Below are 15,740 nucleotides of genomic sequence, written 5' to 3'. Positions count from 1 at the left end.
AATAAAAATAACGCAGTTTTGTGAACATTTATATTCATTCAAATTTATCATATCCCAAAATATTTCTGCACCTATACAATAATATCTTCCAAACAAATACATGATAGCGTGTTGTTCTTGATGAACAGATATACAAGCGCACCAAATATGAATTCATGGAGTTTTTTTAATTTTGAAAAATATTTCACTAAAGAACATGCAATAATTGGATCAATGATCTAATCAAATCATATCCAGTGCCATGTCTCTCAGTGTCATTTAGAAGCAGGTATTTCAAAGGATGCTTGAAGTACCTAGACTGGACTCACTTGTGGAACAACTAACTCCAAGGAATGGTTTTCCTAAGCTATGGAACTTCGTTGTGGAATTGCGCCATTTCTAAAATAAGTTTGAATGGTTAATTTAACTTACCAACTGTAGGGGTGTTTGCTGCACTGAGAGAAGTAGAAGAGGATATTGAGGAGATGCTTTCTGCATGTGCCAAGGGTGTGGCAGGTGGTTTACTTAAGTTAGAGGTCAACGGAGGGCTGAATGGCCTAGGCTGAACACGAGAAATCACGAGTATTAAACAGACAGAAAGTGATTTGAAAAAGATGAAAAAGACTCTCCGTAGAAGAGTTCTTCATTTCATTCCCCAATAAATTTCATAGTGTTTCTTAACATATTTCCTCTAATGCTTTTTCTATCCTAGTTTTTAGTGTAAAACAGAGAACCCACATTTTCCCTGGAAATCAACTCCATTATTGTCTCCATCTGGGCACAATCCTGGGTAATGTGCTCAGGGGACCCTGCTTGAGCAGGGAGGTTGGACTAGATGATCTCCAGAGGTCCCCTCCAACCTCAACCATTTTGTGATTCTGTGATTTCATAAAATGTTGTTAATATATTTGATTGTGTAACAGCCTGTCAATAACTGAGCTATATCACAGCAGAACCTAAGCCTACAGCCCTTTGCACATGTTCAGCAAATGCGGATTTTCACAGTTAAAGGAGAGCTACTAACAAACTGGAAGCAAGTCCAGCAGAGGGCCACTAAAATAGTTGGTGACTGCAGAACATGAGAGAGAGGGAGAGGCTGAAGGACCTGGAGAAAAGAAGCCTCAGGAGGGATCTAATAGGAGTCTTTCACCAGCTAAAGGGGGCTAGAAAGAAGGAGGACTCAGGTTCTTCTCAAAGGTGCAAAAGCTATAGCAAAGGAAATTTCAGTTGAACATGGGGAAAAAAAGTCCTTCTTGTAACCTGGGACAGGTTGCCCAAAGAGGTTGGGAGATCTCCCTCTCTGGAAATTTTCAAAACTCGGTATATCCCTGAGCAATCTGATGCAATTTTGAAGTCAGCCCTTCTTTGAGCAGGTAGTTCTGCAGTCCACCACCTCCCTTCACCACCAAACAGCATCAAGGGCAGGGTGAAGTCACAGCATAGCTACTTGTGTCAACACATGACTGACAATGATCTACCACTCGTTCCCCAAAGTTCTGGTGATAAGCCTGTATCAGTAGAGCTTTGATAATAACTTTGATAGAACTTCACTTTTTGAAAACTTTAATCCCGTATATATGCTATCCTTTCACTTTCAAATTATTTATTTGTTCAATTAAAAACATTCAGCTGATGGAAAATTTTATGTTTTGGACCTTTTTAGTTCAGTTAAGAATTATTTTTGTTATAGCAATATATTTGTCATGAACAACTCCCATGCCTATTTGACAATGGTGAAAATCTGAGTATGTGATTCCTTGAACATTGGCTGGAAAGTAACAGCGGTATATCTGTAACAGATGGTATATCTGAAATTGAGTTACAAGGAAGAATTTTAAAAACTCAAGACATACTATTTCATTAATTCCACTAAGTTTCCTTGTAGACAGCTTTGGTCTTGAAGCAGACGTTGGAGGGGGTACAACGGTGCCTCCAGAAAGAGGAGTTGTCGGCCTTGCTGAAAGAAAGCAAATTTAAGGAAATCAATATTAGAAATGTCAGATTATATCATAATATCATCCACTCTTCAAAATACTGGGTGTTAAAAAGGAACAGTTTGTAACTCAATTTATTTAACTTTATTTAATCTGAAAATATCTATACAAAGGCATTTAAGAATGCAGCTGTTTAAGAATTTAATTGTTTTTGCAAAGTCAGTCATTTAATATCATTGTGCTGACATTCCACAAAAGTACATTCATATTTCTAGAAAAGCAAAGCTCCATATAGTTAAGAAAAAGCAATGCCTTTAATTTAATAAATTGATTTTTTTTTTTCTAGAGGGACCTGGACAGGCCGGAGAAATGGGCTTGCAGGAACCTCATGAAGGTCAACAAGGGGAAGTGCAAAGTCCTGCACCTGGGGAGGGACAACTCCAGGCACCAGTACATGCTGGGAGCCACCAGCTGGCAAGCAGCTTTCAACAAAAGGACATGGAAGTCCTGGTAGCCACCAAGTTGAACATGAGCCAGCAATGTGCCCTTGCCACAAAGAAATTTAACAGTATTCTTGGCTGCGTTAGGCAAAGTATTGGCAGCAGGTCAAGAGAGGTGATCCTTCCCTTCTACTCAGCACTGGTGAGGCCACACCTGTAGTCCTGTTTCCAGTTCTGGGCCCCTAGTACAAGAGAAACATGGAGCTACTGGAGACAGTCCAACAAAGGGCCACCAAGATGATTAAGGGGCTGGAGCATGTTTCCTATGAGGAAAAGCTGAGACAGCTGGGACTATTCGGCCTAGAGAAGGCTCGAGGGGATCTCATCGGTGTCTATAAATACCTGAAGAGTGGATACAAAGAGGGTGGAGCCATGCTCTTTTCATTGGTGTCCAGTGCAAGGACAAGAGGCAATGGGCACAAGAGGTTCCATCTGAACATCAGAAAGCCCTTCTCTACTGTGCAGGTGACTGAGCACTAGCATAGGTTGCCCAGAGAGGTTGTGCAATGTCCCTCCTTGGAGATCTCCAAAAGCTGTCTGAACATTGTCCTGGGAAACCGGTTCTAAGTGTCCCTGCTTGAGCAGGGGGGTTGGACCAGATGACCTCCAGAGGTCCCTTCCAACCTTAACCATTCTGTGATTCTGTGATAGTAACAACTACCAGCACAACAAGCTAAGTGTCCTCTGCCTCCCTCTACAGACTCCAACACCAGAGCAAAGCAATAATACATCTAGCAAAAGAGATTATTTTGAGAAAGCACAACATTTTTGAACATATTCCATTAATATATATATATATTATCCTTAAATATGTTACAAATTTGGATTCACTAGACAATAATATTGGCTGGTTACCTAAATGAAGAAGAAACAATCTAATGATTTCCATAAGCTACATTTGTTAAAAAACCATAAGGAATATGAATTTGTAGTGGAAGAATAAGTTCCAGTTAAAACCATACTAATATTCTCCAAAATCCTGCATCCAAAATTCCCACACAGCATCTGCTCCCCTCTCCACCTCCTGTACTCCTCATTCTACACTCTTCCCCCCAGTGCACCTGCTCTGCGGTGGTGCCAGGAACTTCCCCTTAATTCCAGTCTCAATCCTGACATTTTTCTCCCACTCACCCTGGATTCTGCCCACACATCTCCTAACAGAATCATGGTTTCCTACAGGAAACAAGTTCCTCACAACAAAGATCCACGGTGGCTTTGTACTATGTAGCTCAGCGGGCTTTCCTGGAAAGAAGAAATAGATCCCTATTCAGAGTCCAAGCTCAGCTTGTCTCACAATTGCTGCAACAACCTCTATTTAATCTCCCAACCCTACCAGCTGAAAAAAGTAGGTTATATTCTTCCTCCAGCATAGATGATGATAATTTTTTTGAAAGGGAGAGAAAAAGAGGGAAAAAAGACAAAAATGAGAATTTTCCTAAAGTTTCTAGTGTTCCCTCTCCCTCCACGTTCCCTAGCTTGAAAGCCTGACATATTGCACCCTCAGTTGTGTATTATTCATAACATAGGATACTGCTTTACAAAAGTCTTTCATTTCAATGATCAAAGCACATCCCCTTGCAAAAACTGAAAAAGAAACAACACAACACCCTGAAGAATATGCAGAAAACATTTTTTTCTATCAAATATTTTACCTGAGGAGGATGAGGATGCCAAGAAGGCTGAAGAGGAAGATTCAAGAGAACTGCTCTACAGTTACCTGACTCTCTACAGTTACCTAACTCTCTACAGTTACCTGAAAGGAGGCTGTAGAGAGGTGGGGGTTGGTCTATTCTCCCACGTGCCTAGTGACAGGACGAGGGGGAATGGGCTAAAGTTGCGACAGGGGAGTTTTAGGTTGGATGTTAGGAAGTACTTCTTTACCGAAAGGGTTATTAAGCATTGGAACGGGCTGCCCAGGGAGGTGGTGGAGTCACCATCCCTGGAGGTCTTTAAAAGACGTTTAGATGTAGAGCTTAGGGATATGGTTTAGTGGAGTACTTAGTGTTAGGTCGGAGGTTGGACTCGATGATCTTGAGGTCTCTTCCAACCTAGAGAAATCTGTGAATCTGTGAATCTGCTAAAGAGTGGATCCCATGACAGAAGGTCATTGTTCCCTTTTCTATAGTAAAAGATACAATTGGAATATAAATGAAAGATGTATATATATACTCATAAAAATCAAATTGCAACTTTGATAATTCATCTTCTGTATTAATTAGTCTTTGCATCTAAAAATAAAAAGTAATTACAGATTAAAGTTCAAGGAACTGATTTAAACATAAGTAAACTATCTTAGCTTTTATTACCTTGGTGCAAGTTTGTATGTGGCCATACATGTCAGTAACTTATTTTCATCTTCAATAAGACATACATCTACAAATTGATTTGTTTCAGTGTGTATATATATATATATATATATGAGCAATGTATATATACCTGTCCAAATTTTGGGCTTGTGATCTTGAACACTTTAGAATGGAATGCTATACGATGAAAACTAAATGTCTTATTTAAAACCTGAGTTTTCAATTAAAAAAAAAAAACACAATATTTTGTAATCATGTAATTAAAAATTTCAATCAAGACACGATGAAGCACGTGCATTAGAAGGGGAAAACAAGTGACTAGAAATCTCCATTGTTACATTATTACTCCTTAACTCTTACGATGCATTAGATGCTTAAAATAGCAGTCATCTGATATTTCCAGTGAGTTTCTGGGACTTGGATCAAAATAAGACCAATTTTCCCCCAAACTGCATTTGATATAATTTTAAAGGTTGAACTTACTCATTAGTTGGAGCAGAAAGCTTTGATTTTGTTAACTCTTCATCTAAACAAAAGACACAGTATTATGACCAAAGCTGTGACACTAAAAAATCTCTCAGCTTCATTATAAAAAAATAGTGAATGTTAACAGTTGCAATTCAAAAATAATTATAAATTATTAAAATGGAAAGAAGAAAATGCATTATTTCTCATAATATCAATTCAGATGTTCTTGAAATATCTTCTAAAAGGTGAGGACTATAGAGTAAGTGTCGATCAATTGAAAATTCTTCCTTAAATTATACTGTTTACATCAATTTTATTCTTTAACAAACTTGGCTTAGTTCCCACTGGAAAACAAACAAACAAACAAAAAAAACCCACCCCTAAGGGACTGAGACTAATGCTCTGTCCTCTCTATTCATTGGCACATTTTGTGTGTTTGACTACAAAACAGAGAGTGATTGCTTTGCGGGTTTGTGGATCATACTAAACTTGAGAAGTTGGAAGAGTTTTAAGAACTTACACAGGAGTCATTTCCATGCCCCCCCCCCCCCCCCCCCCCCTTTGGCTCGGACTTGTTCATCATCACTGTCACATACTGCCTTATCTGTTTCCCAGAGAAGGGAACAGCAGAGTATATAGAAAATGAAGAGATCTTTGGGTGGCTTCCAGCTGCTTTCACATTTTGACCAAATAACTTAATTTTGTCCTTTGAATTTACTGTGAGTAGTTCAAAAGCAAATATCATAGTTACCCAAAACTGACAATAGAAATATTGTTTTCTACTTAAAATACTAATAATTAATAAGTTTATTTCTTCAACAATTAAAAAAATCTATTTTCATGCTAATTAAAAAATTAACATAGACTAAAAGTTAAATATTCACACTTACTGGATGAATTTGGATTCATTTCTGCCTGAAATGGGGAAAAAAAAAAAGTAGGAACATTTTGTTCTTTTTTAACCAACTGTCAAATAAAACGCTTAATAGTCCCAGGGTTCATATTTCCACTGAACTTTCCATGAGATATTTTGCTTTCAATGCCAGGTAGAATGTTCTGGAGCTTGCAGAAGACTAGGACATGAGCCAGCACAGAGCAACCAGTGCACACCCACCACATGGGATAAGAAAAGGCAGGAAAGATGACGGCAGAGCTGACAAAGGGAACAGTATTACTAAATCCCTTTACAGTTTGGGCCAGTTTTAACAGCTTTTATATCGCATGGTATGTCTGACAGGTAAGAATAGAAATATTCCTAAGTTTTTCTCAATAACTCCCTCACATGCAACACTTAGTTTTAATTTAAAAACATGAATAAAAAGCCATTCTGTACTTACAGGATTGTGTCTCTGCTTTCAAAACATGGGGAAAAAGAGATAAATCATCATTAATATTTTTAAATATTATGCATAACATTTTCCTTAAAATCAGAGCCATCCTTATCTTGGTCTGAATATTGTACAAGCATATTTTAAAACTATTTAATTGTAATATCATCCCTTGTAATAAAGGATCATTCTGTGGTTTGGCAGAACATATACAATAAAGCTGCACTGTGAAAGTTATATGCATTCACATTATATGATCTGTTTTATAGGTCTGTGTATTACCAAATAGTAATTAGTAAATTACGTTAAAAGGAATGCTCAGCTAATTCCACGTGTATTCAAAATGTATTGTGGTGGCAACAGCAGAGAGACAAAGACTGAGCACTCCTAAGACTCAAAGCAAAGTTAAAATTTGAGGAGAATTACTTAATGTTACACTGCAATCGAGTGTATCAATGAGGACCTAGTGCACAAGAAAAAAAGAATCATCACACTTAAACCTAGAATAAATTCTGAACAGTAAAATACATGTTTACACTAAAGATTCCTTACCACTTTTCTTCTCTACTCATTAAAAATACAAGGTACAAAATTACTTACAGATATTGCTGGAGAAAGAGCAATGTTGCCTATAGATGCTTTTAATTCATCCAAGGAAGGCATGGTATATTGAGAGATATTATTTGTCTGTAGAGGTTTTATTTCTACATGGAACCTCCTGGGTTCATCATCTTCAGAGTCAGAATCACTGGGTTCTCTTTCAAATGTTTTTCTCAGTTAAGGTAGAAGTATTTAAAATTCATCTGCTTATTCCATTTTGTAATTACTCTCAACAAAATGCTCATTAAATAAACATCACAGATAAACAATGGTAACTAAGCTTTTTCTGCGTTTATGCAAACACTTAAAAATATCTGCTGTCCAAAATTCAAAGAAATTTTAGGCTTTATATCCAATTCATGTACATAATGGCATCCTGTTATGAAACATACTATGTTATATAACTGAACAACTGCGTATTTGAAGGCATCAGGATAAATGAAATGTTCTACAGGAGTAACATTTCTGTACGTTAAATTTATGATGCATTTCTGTACGTTAAATTATGATGCGAATTTAGCCTTGGTTCTTTATGTGCACAGGAATGGCACTGAACAAAAGCTCTGAAAGGTGTATACTAAGTCTTAACAGATGACTTTGTTTTGACAAGAAACAACTTCAAAAATTTCCTCTAATCAAACATAAAAGTTTATCTCCACATAGGGGGAGTACACATATTCTAGACATCAACCAAGGCTGTTTTAGGCATAGCGATCACAAAATAATAGAGTTTTTGATTCTTGGAAAAGTAAGGAGGGGCCTTAGTAGAACTGTGACCTTGGACTTCCAGAGGGCAGACTTTGGCCTGTTTAGGAGACTGGTTGGCAGAGTCCCTTAGGAGGCAGTCCTGAAGGGCAAAGGAGTCCAGGAAGGCTGGATACTCTTCAAGAAGGAAATCTTAAAGGCGCAGGAGCAGTCTGTCCCCATGTGCTGAAAGACAAGATGGTGGGGAAGAAGACTGGCCTGGCTGAACAGAGAACTTTAGCTAGAACTCAGGAAGAAAAAGAGAGTTTATTACCTTTAGAAGAATGGGTGGGCCACTCAGGAGGACTACAAAGATACTGTGAGGCTGTGCAGGGAGAAGATTAGAAAGGCCAAAGCCCAACTGGAGCTCAATCTGGCTACTGCCGTTAAAGACAATAAAAATGCTTCTATAAATACATTAGCAACAAAAAGAGGACTAAGGAGAATCTCCATCCTTTTTTGGATGTGGGGGGAAACATAGTGACAGAAGATTAGGAAAATATTCTTCACTGAGGAGATTGTGAAGCATTGGAACATGCTGCTCAGGGAAGTGGTTGAGTCACCATACCTGGAGGTATTTAAAAGATGTGTAGATGTGGTGCTTAGGGACATGGTTTAGTGTTAGACTTGGCAGCGCTAGGTTAACGGTTGTGTTAGCGTAGCAACCACATAACCACCAAGTGATTATATGAAGGTGCTTTATTCAGCGCTGGAAGCCGGGGCAGGTGCCCAAATCTGGCTTCAAGTCCCGTTACTTCCCAGCCATTATTTATACATTCAACATTACGTAAGGTATACATATTCATTACAGGTTGCAACATCAGCCTCGCATTCCATTCTAATTAGCTCCCCTCCCCTTTGCACATGCGTGGCGCACTCTGGTGGTCGTCCAGGTGGTCGTCCAGATGAAGTAAGGAGTCTTCCTCTCCGCTAAACTTTTCACCTTTCTCACTCGACGCATGCTCCCTCCGCTCCTTGGTTCTGCTTCAACTCATTTCAGCATTTCCAGGCCCTTATCCAAGGTCAGGTTGTACCTGTTCCCTCCCAGGGTTCCCCTTCAACGATTCTTTTGATTGTTCAGTGTACTCCCTAAGTTTCCAGTGTACATAGATTAATTGATAATGTAAGTACATTTGGCAATGCTTAATTATACTGTATGTCCCATTACCTAAGAGACATTAGTAAAACATCCATTCGATTCTCCCCAACACTAACAGTTGGACTAGATGATCTTAGAGGTCTTTTCCAGCCTAAATGATTCTATGGTTCTATGACTCTGTTATTTTCACTTGGAAATATGCCAGCCATCTGAATGAAATCTCTTCACAATATCTCCTGACAATGACAGAAACCCTAAATCCTAAAGGCATTCCAAATCCAACCGAACTGAAAGAATCCTTGAGCTTTGGTGAGGAAAAATTCAAACATCTATATATTACAGACTATCTGTCCCTGAAAATGGATCACATCTGGAAAAGAAAATTTAAAAAACAAGTCATTTTTAATTTTGCAAAAAGATCTCTTGCCTTGAAAGCTATTACAGAGCTTCAAGATTCAACACCTACAAATCAGGCAGCTCTTGTAAAGTGGCACAACCTGACCATTGAGGTCTATTAAATGGTTACAAAGTTCACTTTAGATCTAAATGCCATGAACTGAAAGGTCAGGCAGCAATCTTTAGAATGAGTGTTTTTCCAGCACTTAAGACTAGCCTAACTAAGACCAACTGCCATTATGGTAAAATAATGTCCTCCAAAAAAATCATGTTAAGAGTTCCCATAAGCAGAACAAATATCCACTTTTGGAGGCTAGAGGGAGGAAAAGAGGAATGGACCTGATGACTTCCTGAATCTGGTCGAGATTTTCACAAACACACAAAATCACACAAAATTCTTCAACAGGGGCATCACAGACGTATTCTGCAAAGCTGATGAAAACTGAGGAGCTGTGATGGACTGACCCACCTTAAGCTGCTCTCAACTGGTTAAAAGTTTCCACAATTTATGATAATTGCAAAGTGTAAGTTTATCTTTTATCTTTAGTTCCCCCCCCCCAAAAAAAAAAAACACCAACAAATCAGTGAATACCTTTCCAAAACTAGTTATCTTGCTAACATAGTAGGCTTGCATAGATCTATATCAATTATTCCCAGCTCTTGAGTAGAGCTTCCCTCCATTTCCGGTAGGCAAAAAAAAAAGAAGACAAGAATCTTTTCCTTCAAAGAAAGAGCAGAGAAAATCATGAGCCTCCATACAAAAATACTCATGACAAAAACCTATTCTACATAAAAGCTTTTCATGGAGAAAGATCTGCATGGTCACCTTAAAGCTTTTGTTCAGGCTTTTTGTTGTGTGGTTGTTTTGTTTGTTTGTTTGTTTTATACTGTCAAACAAAAACCATCCTCTTACAGTTCCTAAGACATCTGATCTAACCTGTAAGATTTACACACACAAAATCTAGGCTAGACAAAATTTTGTACATTTTGCAGAAGCTATGAACATAAAAATACAAAGTTGCAACATAAGCATAAATGACATCTTCCTTTATTTAACACTTTAATCGGTACTTCCCCTCTTCAAAGGATTGTAACGACATCAAATAATGTAACACAATATTAGTGAAAAGGATATCCTGTGTTGCTTCTGACTTAATGCTGTATCCTTCATCATCTACATCAGGAATGTTCTAAAAAACAACAACAAAAATTATGGGACTGACAAAGAACCAAAAAAAATGTTGTTCTTACATCAGATTGAATTTTATATCATCAACAGATTGAAATTTGGTTATGACAGCTCATGAAAGTAATTGTTATTCACTACTAATTATTACAGTTATCTCAAGTTATGCTCTATAGTTCAGAAGTAGTGTGACAGATAAAACACCTCAAGAACAGAATGCAACAAAACAACCTCTAAATTTCCTATGAAAACTGGCAAGTTGTATTGGGTTTACATGGCAAGATTTTGGTAGCGGGAGGGGCTGCAGGAGTGGCCTCTGTGAGAAGAGCCCAGAAGCTGCCCCATGTTAGATAAGAGCCAGCTCCAGCTGGCTTGAAAAGGGACCTGCTGATAGCCAAGTTTGAGCCAGAGTGACGCTGGTGGCACTTCTACAATAACATATTTAAGAAAGGCTAAAAAACACTGTGCAGAAGCTGGGAGAGAAAGGAGTGAGAATATGAGAGAAACGACTACTCTGTGGACACCAAGGTCAGTGAAGAAGGAGGGGAAGGCGACGGAACAGAAGTTCTCCTGCAGCCCATCGAGAGAACCATGGTGGAGCAGGCTGTCCCCCCTGTAGCCCACGGTATACCATGTCAGAGAAGATATCCACACTGCAGCCCGTAGATGACCCCACACTGGAACAGGTGGATATGCCCTATAGGAGGCTGCAGCCCGTGGAGATCCCATGCTGGAAGAGGCTCTTGGCAGGAACTGCAGCCTGTGGAGAGGTGCCAACATTGGAGCAGGTTGTCTGGCAGGAACTGTGACCCACACTTGAGCACTTGGTTCCTGAAGGACTGCCCCCCATGGTATGGACCCATACTGGAGCAGTTCTTAAGGAACTGCAGCCCATGGGAAGGACCCACATTGGATCAGTTCATAAAGGACTGTATGCAATGAGAGGGACCCCACGCTGGATCAGGGGAAGAGTGTGAGGAGGAAAGAGTGGCAGAGAGAAGAGAAAGTGTTACGAACTGACTGCAACTCCCATTCCCTATCCTCCTGCACCACTTGGCGAGTAGGGGGGAGGTAGAAGACTTGAGATTCAAGTTGAGCCTGGGAAGAAGTGGGGAGAGAGGGGGAAGATAGTTTTAGTTTGCTTTTAGTTCTTACTATGCTGCTCATATTTATTGGCAATAAGTTAAATTAATCTTCCCCAGCCAATTCTGTTTTGCCTGTGACAGTAATTGGCGAGCGGTCTCCCTGTCTTTGTCTCAACACACAAGTCTTTTCCATGGTATTTTTCTCCCCTTGTCCTGCTGAGGAGAGGGAGTGAAAGAGTAGCTTGGTGGGCACCTGGCAGCCAGCCAAGGTCAACTCACAAGTTTTAATGCATCTGCTTTTACTGGTATTCTATCAAAAGGGTCAGAAGCATTTTAGCTTTACTACTGAGTGTTAATTGAGCCCACAATTCACTTGGCCCCAAATGTTTTCCCAATTTCTACATCTAATACTTTCAGCTAAGTCATTGGAGGCTCTGATGGTGCAGGAGCATAACCTTTATTAAGTACTAGTCAATACTTTAATATGAGAATAAAAGCATTCCAGGTTTTACAGGTTACAGCTTCCTCTCTCTCCCTTGAAAAGGCAACAAGCCTGTACTGTAGCTTTAGCAAAGAATATTGACATTAAATAAAAACCATGGATGAAACTTAAAATACATTCCCAGCACTATCCTGAATTTTCAAAGTTCATAAGCATCCAGGAACTTCAAACTAGTTTGGTTTTTTAGTTCTCGCAGGCAATTAAATGTAAATTGGAGAGAATTATGTTAAAAATAATTTAGAATGCCTAGCTAAGCACTTAGTTTTTATAAAAGTGCTTTGGGACAGAGAGAAACAAGTCTCTAATATGATAATCTAAATTTTAAAATGTGAAGAAAAAAAAAAAATACCCCATACTCATGTGCATGCTATATATAAAGGGGTACGCTTGGATACACAGATACTTTCCCCATTCAAAGCAGAACAACAAAAGAAAAGCCCACTAATGACTTTGTATGCATAGTTAATCTATGTGAACTGAGCTGCCACAGTGAGGTTATTAATAAAAACACAACCCAGATATCTTCAAAATGTAGCGATTTCACCAGTTATAAATTTCTTATAAAAAATGACAAGATTCATAGAAAAACAGTTATTTATTCTAATGTATCAATCAGTTTATCCTTACTCTATCAGAAAGCAGGTACTGGGAGGCAGTTTGACTCAAAGAGAAATATACTTTATAGGCAAACATATCTTGCTGATACAAATCATGAGATATAAGGAAATAACTTATACTGGAGACTTCAAGTGGGCTAGCACCTAGAATTTGAACCCAAGTTCAAAGAAATGCTCACCTTAAATATCTTCTGAATTACAGAAGAAAACCATAAAAATATAGTCGTCCCTCTATTCCTTTTATAGGTATCACAAATGGGATGTCTGATATTTTAATAAGAAAAATTTCTCTGTACAGCTCTCTAAATCTAGCACTTCTCAATTCAATGGAATTAATTTAGATATAGATCAAACTTTCTGCTAAAAGGAGTAAGAAATATACCGCATAGATGTAATACAGCACCTAATTAAACAGCACATCAAACTAAGGCCAAAAAAAATATCCTTAAACTCAAACCTCCAAATATGGAACATATAGATGCAATTTCTTGAAAAACTCATAAGGCCTGGCTTTCACCACTATTTAATTAAAAAAAAAAAAAATCATAGAATCATAGAATATCCCAAGTTGGAAGGGACCCATAAGGATCATCAAGTCCAACTCTTGGCACCGCACAGGTCTACCCAAAGTTTAGACCACATGACTAAGTGCACAGTCAAGCCACTTTTTAAATTCAGACAGGCTTGGTGCAGTGACTACTTCACTGGGGAGCCTGTTCCAGTGTGCGACCACCCTCTTGGTGAAGAACCTCTTCCTGATGTCCAGCCTAAACTTCCCCCGCCTCAGCTTAACACCATTCCCGCGGGTCCTGTCACTGGTATTTACAGTGAATAGGTCACCTGCCTCTCCACTCCCCTTCGCGAGCAAGTTGTAGACTGCGATGAGGTCCCCCCTCAGCCTCCTCTTCTCCAGGCTGAACAGGCCAAGTGACCTCAGCCGCTCCTCATACGTCTTCCCCTCTGGGCCCTTCACCATCTTCGTCGCCCTCCTCTGGACACTCTCCAACAGTTTCACGTCCTTTTTGTACTGTGGTGCCCAGAACTGCACACAGTACTCGAGGTGAGGCCACACCAGCGCAGAGTAGAGCAGGACAATCACCTCCCTGCTGCTCTCCAGCTCTCTACGGGGCTGCTCCCCAGCGTCTCATTGCCCAGTCTGTACATATAGCCAGGGTTGCCCTGTCCCAGGTGCAGGACCCCGCACTTGTCTTTGTTAAACTTCATGTGGTTGGTGATCGCCCAGCTCTCCAATCTGTCCAGATCTCTCTGCAACGCCTTTCCACCCTCATCCGAGTCCACAACTCCTCCAAGTTTGGTGTCGTCGGCAAATTTGCTCAGAACACCTTCTAGTCCTACATCCAAATCATTTATAAAGACATTGAAGAGGACTGGCCCTAAAATGGAGCCTTGAGGGACCCCACTAGTGACCATCCGCCAGCCTGATGTGGCCCCATTTACCACAACCCTTTGAGCCCTGCCTGTCAGCCAATTGCTCACCCATCATATGATGGTTTTGTTAAGTTGTATGCTGGACATTTTGTCCGGTAGGATCCTATGGGAAACTATGTCAAAAGCCTTGCTGAAGTCCAAAAAGATCATATCAGCTGGTTTCCCTTGATCTACTAGATGGGTGATCTTATCATAAAAGGAAATCTAATTTGTTAGGCAGGACCTACCCCTCATGAACCCATGTTGGCTGGGACCAATGACTGCATTGTCCCCCAGGTGCGCCTCAATAACTTCAAGAATCATCTTCTCCATAATTTTACCAGGCACTGACGTGAGACTGACAGGCCTGTAATTGCTAGGGTCTTCTTTCTTACCCTTCTTGAAAATTGGGACAGCATTTGCCAGCTTCCAATCTACTGGGACCTCTCCAGATTCCCAAGATTGTTGAAAAATAATTGAGAGAGGTCCCGCAATAACATCAGCCAGCTCTTTAAGCACCCTGGGATGGATCCCATCCAGACCCATGGACTTGTATGGATCCAGGTGGAGCAGCAAATCCCGCACACGTTCAGGGTCGGTAGGGAGTTTGTCATTCCCACCATCATGGTCCTCCCGCTCAGGGCACCCAGGGTCCTGAAGCCCATCATCAGCATTGAAGACAGAGGTGAAGAAGGCATTAAACGTCTCTGCTTTGCCTATGTCATTGTCTGTGAGGAGACCTTCCCCGTCCAGTAGCGGACCTATGTTTTCTTTGGTTCTCCTTTTTCTGTTCACATATCTAAAAAAACATTTTTAATTGTCTCTCACAGACACGGCCAGCTTCAACTCTAGTTGGGCTTTGGCCCCACGAATTTTCTCCCTACAAACACGAACAGCATCCCTGTATTCCTTCCTCGTCGCCTGACCCTCCTTCCAGTAGCCTTCCCCTTTTTTTTCCGCCTAAGCTCCAGTAGAAGATCCCTGGTCAGCCAGGCCGGCCTTCTGCCCTGCCTGCCTGCCTTCCGATATTTTGGAATTGTCTGATCCTGTGCTTTTAGGAGGCAGTGCTTAAAGATTGACCAGCACTGATGGATGCCTATGCCTTCAAAAGCAGCTTCCTAGGGGACCTTGCTGACTAGTTCCCTGAGCAGCCTGAAGTCTGCTTTCCCCATATCCAGGGCTGAAGTTTTGGTGGCAGTTTTCCTTCTGTCACCATCAATTCTAAACTCAACCACTTCATGGTCACTATGACCGAGATGGCCGCCAATTGCCACATCCCCCACAAGACCCTCTCTGTTCTTCAGCAACAGATCAAGGAGGGCACCTTTCCTAGTTGGCTCCCTTAGCACCTGCACTAAGAAGTTATCATCTAGGTGCTTTATGAACCTCCTGGACTTGCTCGTGTCAGCCGTGTGGTGATCCCAGTTGACGTCTGGCAAGTTGAAATCCCCCATAAGGACAAGGGGAGTTGATCTCGAGGCATCTCTTAGTTCTGCAAAGAAAAATTCATTGGCGTTGTCGTCCTGGGCAGGTGGTCTGTAATAGACTCCCACAACGACATCCCCTTT

This window comes from Anser anser, assembly GCF_964211835.1.
Source record: "Anser anser genome assembly, chromosome: W".
NCBI classification, from domain to species: Eukaryota; Metazoa; Chordata; class Aves; order Anseriformes; family Anatidae; genus Anser; species Anser anser.
This window is presented reverse-complemented; position numbering follows the sequence as displayed.